The following is a 7,309-nucleotide window of genomic DNA, read 5'->3' on the forward strand; positions in this document are numbered from 1 at the left end:
CTCATTTACATCCAGTGTGACATCATTTTGAGATCCTTAATTACATTTGAAAAGACTTTATTTCCAAAAAAGGCTATCTCCACAGGCACTGAGGGTGAGAATCCAGGCATCTTTTGGGGATAATATTTAACTCACTGCTGCAGTCACATTACTTGTTTTCTTTGAACTTCAGTTTTGGGGAGTAATATTGCTTCTCAGAATAGTTACTGAGGGAAATAAAGGATAAAGTGTTTGGAAAGCCCCCTAACATCAAGTGGGCACATAATAAGTGATGAGTAAGTTTTAATTCTCTTTTCCAAATTTTTTCCTTGGGTATGACACTTGATAAAACAGATGTGATCTTGCTTTGCACTCAGAAATTAATTCCTACAAATGTAGTTTGGTTCTATATTACTAAATTAAAATTACATTCCCTCTTATAATTTGTCTGCAAGACAAAGTTGAAATTTGGGAGGAGGAAGGGGTTTAGAAAAACCCAAAAGGCCTAAATTCTTTCAATCAATTATGAGCAACTACTACTAAACACTGACCAAAATAGAATAGACTCTAGTCCTTATGGAAAGATACATAATAGAAAATGACATGATAAAGGTTTAATCTAATGCCAAACAGCTATATATAAAATTGAGAAAAATGAAACAGGACAAAGGAATGGGGCATGATGGAAGACAGGGGAAATAGTGAACTTTGAATTGGTAAAGGAGATTCTTAGTGAAATGAGGGCTCACCCCATGCTAGGGGTCAGGGGACACACATTCCAGGCAGAAGGAATAGCAAGTGCAAAGGCCCAGAGGTAGAAGGAGGAAAAGTAGGTTGACCAGGACAGAAAGTAGGGGAATGTGGGGTGGAATTTAGAAAAGGAGGCCAAGGACAGATAATATAGAGCCTTGTAAGCCAGGACTGGGATTGGGCCATCCCAGGTGCTGGGCAGATCTCATTGGGGCTGGGAGAGTATTGTCCAGGGTAATGGGCGCCATTGACTGTAAGGCAAGTAGTAGTGCAGATTAAGGCTAATGCAGCAGGTTCCCTGGGCAGTTGGGGTGGTTGACTACGATAAATAGAACCTTCTGTCATTTTCCAACTCTAGTCTTTCTCTGGCATCATTCTATTTACCCATTTCCAAACTACTCTCCAGCATGGGAACATCATCAGCTCTGGATGCTTGTTCTTGCTCTCGTTTTTATTTGCATTATCCATTACACGTAGACAATAATACTCCATGGGATTTCTAGGAACCAGAATGTGACATTTCAGTCTATCAGTTCCTCCAATTCGAGTGACAGGATAAATGCTTTCCTAAATAATTTTGTAAAATTTCAAGTCCTGGTAAGTGGATTTACTTACATGGAGGGTCCAGTATGCACAGCCTGCTGTTGCTTTTCCAATCGACTGACCTGAAACTCAGCTCTCATGTGCTGTGTTGGGCTGCTCACCTAGAAGAGAACTCAGTTAGAGGTAGTCTCACCCCAGTTACAGGAACTGCTGTGATAAACTACTTCATTAAAAAGCATATTCCAAAGGATAAAAGCAAGCATGAGAAGATAAAACCAGGGGACTTTCCAAAAGAGAAAACAGAAAGGTGGAAGGCACTGTGCGCACGGAGGGAGTAAAGGAAAGCTGAACAAGCATGAAAGGCATGAAAAGTCCGAGAAAGCAAAAATGTGTAAATGACATTGTCTAGCTCTTCTAGAATCTTCCTGTGTTAGTGCAGGCATGTAAAATTCTGTTATCTGAACTTCTCTAGGAAGAAAGTAAGACATCTAGTTCCCACTGTTGACAACTGACGATCAAGAGCAAGTCAAATCTAAAATGGAATGTTAAAATCATGAGATTAACTAATATTGGTAGATCACATGTAATACATGAGCATATAGCACTCATTATCTTCTGGCTAGGCTATTGGACATGGGGCACATTGAACATTGAATAACATATATTGAGCACCTACAGTATACAGTGCCCCTGGTGATTTGGGTAGGGCCTCATGGGGAAGAAGACAGGGCCCTCTCCTTCGGAAGCCTTCAATATTGATTCTGAATCATTTCTTGTGGCCTTTGCTTTTTCTTGTCTGATTTCTCTTGGGATTGTTCTGAAGTAACCAAAGCCAAAATGACTCTGGAACTGGATGTTGGAAGACTAGTGAGCGTAAGGTGAAGCCCAAAGGCCAAAAAATCCACAAGTTCAGGGAAGCAGACCTCCCTTCCAGGGTGCCTGGTGTGGGCACTCTTTGTTTTCTTAAGAGATGTTCTGCTGTGATGAGCCAACCTGGCCACAGGGTATCACAACTGCCCCAGGGACTCCAGGACACACTTGGGAGGCAAAGTCTAAAAGGTCAGACTCTAGCAGTTTGCATCCACCTCTCCTACCCACGTTGCCAAGTGAGTCAGCTCTGAGTCAGCCCAGCTGCAGCAGAAATCACCCAGCGCATTGCTGCTGCCAGGGGCCTGACAGAATGTCTCCAAAGTTGCTCACCAGGCCTGGGGAGGCTCCCTGTGGAACAGGAGGAGGTCTCGATTCTGGCTGCCCTTTGAATGAGGTGAGGAACTGAGGACAATTCCACACCTGCTCAAGACTGACTCCCTCATAGGCCCCCCAGGAATGGGACCAAGTCTGTCACTGGGAGGAGATCTGTGTCATTGGCTTTTAGGAACACTAGGCAGGGAGTCAAGAGACAATGTTCATGCTTCCTCCGCTTCCTTCAAGCTGGTGGCCTTCAGCCGCCAGACACACAGAGATGGGCCTTGGTTTCTCCACCTGTGAAATAAAAGGGATCCTTTCAACTAGAAAATTTTAAGGAAGACTCTGTCATGGCTTATTTTGCTAAACCTTTCCATTTCATTGTCTTATTGGGCCCTGTAAGCCTCTGAGATGGGAGGAAGCAGTTCCTATTAACAGACACAGAAATGAACCTCGGGGAGACCAGCAGACAACAATGGAAAGACAGCACAGGAAAAACGTTTTCATCCAGATCCGCCCCGATTAATTCTACAATAATCACGGCACTAATTTACAAACCGTATGCAAACTTCTTGTGACTCCTGAGAATTAAGTTTAAAACATGCCAGGATGAAATACAAAAAATAAATAAATATATTTGAATAAGACGTAGATGCTGGATCTTTGGGATAGGAGCTAAGAAGGATATTTGTGAATCAAATGTTAACATCAAAATGGGATCAAGAATGGTAGATAAAGGATCAGCAGAAGAAGGAAAACAAATTTCAATTACATTCAACCAATATTTATTGAGTTTCTCTCCTGAGAAAGTTACTGGTTAGGGCAATAAAGACATTCAACACTTGAGGCGAGGGATAATCCAGCCATGCCAATATCCAAGTGCAAATAAGAGTGACAAGGGGCCAGGAAGGAGCAAACAACGTGCTGCAGAAATTCAGTGAAGGAACAATGTCACCTGTCTGGAACTGGAAAAGCATCATGGAGCAGGTGTTATTCGAACAGTCCTTAAAGAATAGTTGTAGGATGTTGATTGGTAACGAGATAAAGAATGAACTGGAAGGAAGAAACACATGGACAGAAGTCAAGAAAAAGTTGCATTTGGAAAACGCTGCTCTCTGTTGGGTTGAAATTCAGCATGGAGATCAGATATTATGCCTGGGAACGTTTATCTGGAATAATGTGTAGAGAATGTTTCTAAAAGACAATTCTGAATTTGGTGGATGATGAGTGGCCAAAATGAGTTCTGAAGTAAGCCAATAATGTACTTTTGATAAAGATATCTTTGTCTCCTGTTTTTGGATGGACACTTGAGATAGGAGATGAGCAACCAGACAAATGGACAGTGAAATATCGCTTTCATGAATCTGGTGGCAATGGGAATGAAAATAAGATTTTAAGATCCAAGATAAGAGTTTGAGGACATAGCCTCTTATGAAATACAGGGGCTTTGGAGAAAGGACAGAGGGCTGAGAGGGCTAAGGTTTTGAGACTCGAGGGAAAGATGAAGATGTCATTAAAATAAGGAATGATTAAAGAAATGTAAAAATTAAAGATCAGAAGGAGTGGCAAACTGAGAAAATAATTTATAGGAAGAGATATATTAAGAGAAAGTAAGATGTATACAGATGAAATATTGGGAAGGGCTTATTTGACAGAGTGAAAGTGAGATAGAAAGCTAAGGAAATTACCACTTGAGACATTGAGTTACAAAGGAAGTGAATTCCTAGAAGACCATTAGCTTCAGGCACCCAAGGGATCAAGGACTGAGGCAAAGTCTTTGGGAGTATTCATGAGCACATTCCTGATGGGTGTCATTTTAGCATTACTGTCATTTCATCTGAGTTATAGAAGCTCTTGTGCCTTTGTAGTCAATGTATTCAATACGGTGTTATCCCCCATCAGATATATTCAATGATTGTGTGATGGATGGAAAAAGAAAAACACAAATACAGTGATGCAAAGGTTAATATAGATTGTGAGCTTGATTGGATTGAGAGATACCTAGGATTAAGAAACTTCTGGATGGGTCTATAAGGGTGATTCTAGAGACAGGTGGCACATGGGACAACAAACTAAAATGGAGACCTATTCTGAATGTGGGTGGAACAGTGCAAGTTTTCATTCTAGCAAGTTCCTGGTGGTATTGAAGCTGTCTAGTGATCAGACTTTAACTACTCCAGAGATAGTAAAAAGCTCCCTTTATGTTCAATGAGAAGACCTAGATGGAATCCAAACTACTTTCCTTATTTGTGCCTTGACTTCAGGTATCTCTCTGTGCCTGTTTTCTCATATGCAATGCAAGAGTTTTACCTACAACATGAGGCTGGATAGGAATGTTCAGCAAGTACCAAACTCTCTCATAGTACCTGCCTAAATCATATTTGTTGATTTCAGATATTTTTTCTTTAAATTTTTTTCGTTAATTTGTTTTTCAGCTTTGTTGAGGTATAATTGGTAAAAGTTATGTAATCAAGATGTACAATGTGATATTTTGATATATGTATATAGTGAAATAATTACCACAATCAAGCTAAGTATCATGTTCAACTTCATATAGTAAACTTTTGTGGGGGGAGGGGATGACAATACTCAAGAGCTCTGTTAGCAAATTTCAGGCATACACAATATCAACTGTAGTCATCATTTTGGAATTAGGTTTCTAGAACTTATTTATCTTAGGCCTGCAAATTTGTACCCTTTGACTGACATCCTTTCACTTTTCTCAACCCCCAGCCCCTACTAGCCACCATTCTACTTAGTTTCTATGGTTTTTAATTTTTAAAATTTGTAATAAAACAAAGATTGGGAGCTTGAGGAGGAAGTAGAGTAGGAGAAAATGTATTTTATTTGCTTATTTAAGAAGTAGAAAGAGACGCCCGCCGCAGGCCGGGGGCCAGTCACCCTCCGGTCGGAGTCCCGCTGCCCGTTCGCGCCCCGCCCCTCTCCGTAGTGGGATGAGTAACGGTTACGAAGCACTTTTCTCCGCCAGGATTTCTGCTTAGTCATTGTCTTCCAGGAAACAGCTTCTGCAGTTTGGAGTCAACTCTCCGGCGTCGTCGGCAGACGCCAGAGACGCAGCAGCCGGAGCCGCAGCCGCAGCCGCAGCCTCAGCGCCTCCATCCCGGGCCGCTGCTCCGCCACCGTCCGGCCTCCTCCAGCCGCAGCGCACATCGGGCTTCCGCTACGCGGGTCAAAAGCCTCGCGCTCGCCCCTGCGGCCTCGGGAACCGCGTCCTACGTACGAGATAGACGCCTTCCCGCCCCCCGTCCCCTCTTGGCTCCTCGGGCAGCCGCTTCCATGGGCACCGACAGCCGCGCGGCCGGGGCGCTCCTGGCGCGGGCCCGCACCCTGCACCTGCAGACTGGGAACCTGCTGAACTGGGGCCGCCTGCGGAAGAAGTGTCCTTCTACGCACAGCGAGGAGCTTGTATCCAAAAGACCTTGAATGAGCGGAGTTCCCAAATCAGCCCAGATTTGGTCAGGGAGTTTCCAGATGTCTTGGAGTGTACTGTATCTCATGCAGTAGAAAAGATAAATCCTGATGAAAGAGAAGAAATGAAAGTTTCTGCAAAACTGTTCATTGTAGGATCAAATTCTTCATCATCAACTAGGAATGCAATTGACATGGCCTGTTCAGTCCTTGGAGTTGCACAACTGGATTCTGTGATCATTGCGTCACCTCCTATTGAAGATGGAGTTAATCTTTCCTTGGAACATTTACAGCCTTATTGGGAGGAATTAGAAAACTTAGTTCAAAGCAAGAAGATTGTTGCTATAGGTACCTCAGATCTAGATAAAACACAGTTGGAGCAGCTCTATCAGTGGGCACAGGTAAAACCAAATAGTAACCAAGTAAATCTTGCTTCTTGCTGCGTGATGCCACCTGATTTAACTGCATTTGCTAAACAGTTTGACATACAGTTATTGACTCATAATGATCCAAAAAAACTGCTCTCTGAAGCAAGTTTCCAAGAAGCTCTTCAGGAAAGCATTCCTGACATTCAAGCACATGAGTGGGTACCACTGTGGCTGCTGCGATACTCAGTCATTGTGAAAAGTAGAGGAATTATTAAGTCCAAAGGCTATATTTTGCAAGCCAAAAGAAGGGGTTCTTAACTACAACTTAGGGTCATTATTTACCAGTGTTTTCCTTGAATATAAGATAAAATTGAGATATATAAAAATCAATCTGTTGCCTATAAATAGTGTCATTTAGGCACATATTCTTTAGCTGTATTTGACAGAATGTTGTCTATCAACTTTTGATTACTTCTCTTGCCTCCATCAGTCCAGTCACATGAACCACTGTATTGTTTTCATTAAACTATTATTTTCTAATTGAAATTGTCTAGAAAAAAAATACTTGCAATATATTTTTCCTTTATTTTTATGAGTAATAAAAATCAAGAAAATTTGTTGTTAGGTATATTTTGGCTTAGACATCAGGGTAATGTATATACATATTTTTTATTTCCCCCAAAAATCATTAATTGCCTATTACTCTATAATATAACTAAGCAGTTTTATTATAATTGTTAAAATGAAAATACTGGAAGATATTTTTTTCCTGTCATTAGTAAAATAATTATATATCAGATTAATTGGAGCAGTTGGGATTTACCAGTGGTGTAAATAAAATTCATTCTTCAGTATATGAATGGAAACTTTAAAAAAATTTTATGTGTTCTTGTTGTAGTTTAGCTGTGAGATTTAACGGTATATTCTTGTGCCATATTTTCTCTTCCTATTATTTAAAAGGGCAAACCAAAGTAAACCTGAAAAGGAAACTAGAAACTTTTGAAAATATTGTTTGGGAGCTTTGTAAAAGCATTCACTATCTCCAGATTCTTTGT

At 41.2% G+C, this 7,309-nt stretch overlaps 1 pseudogene; it reads left to right on the forward strand.

Moving 5' to 3' along the window:
• The first annotated feature begins 5,545 nt into the window (after positions 1-5,545).
• Positions 5,546-6,802, forward strand: LOC144252751 (glutamate--cysteine ligase regulatory subunit pseudogene; annotated as a pseudogene).
• Positions 6,803-7,309: the final 507 nt, after the last annotated feature.

Source organism: Urocitellus parryii, unplaced genomic scaffold, assembly GCF_045843805.1.
Source record: "Urocitellus parryii isolate mUroPar1 unplaced genomic scaffold, mUroPar1.hap1 Scaffold_556, whole genome shotgun sequence".
NCBI classification, from domain to species: Eukaryota; Metazoa; Chordata; class Mammalia; order Rodentia; family Sciuridae; genus Urocitellus; species Urocitellus parryii.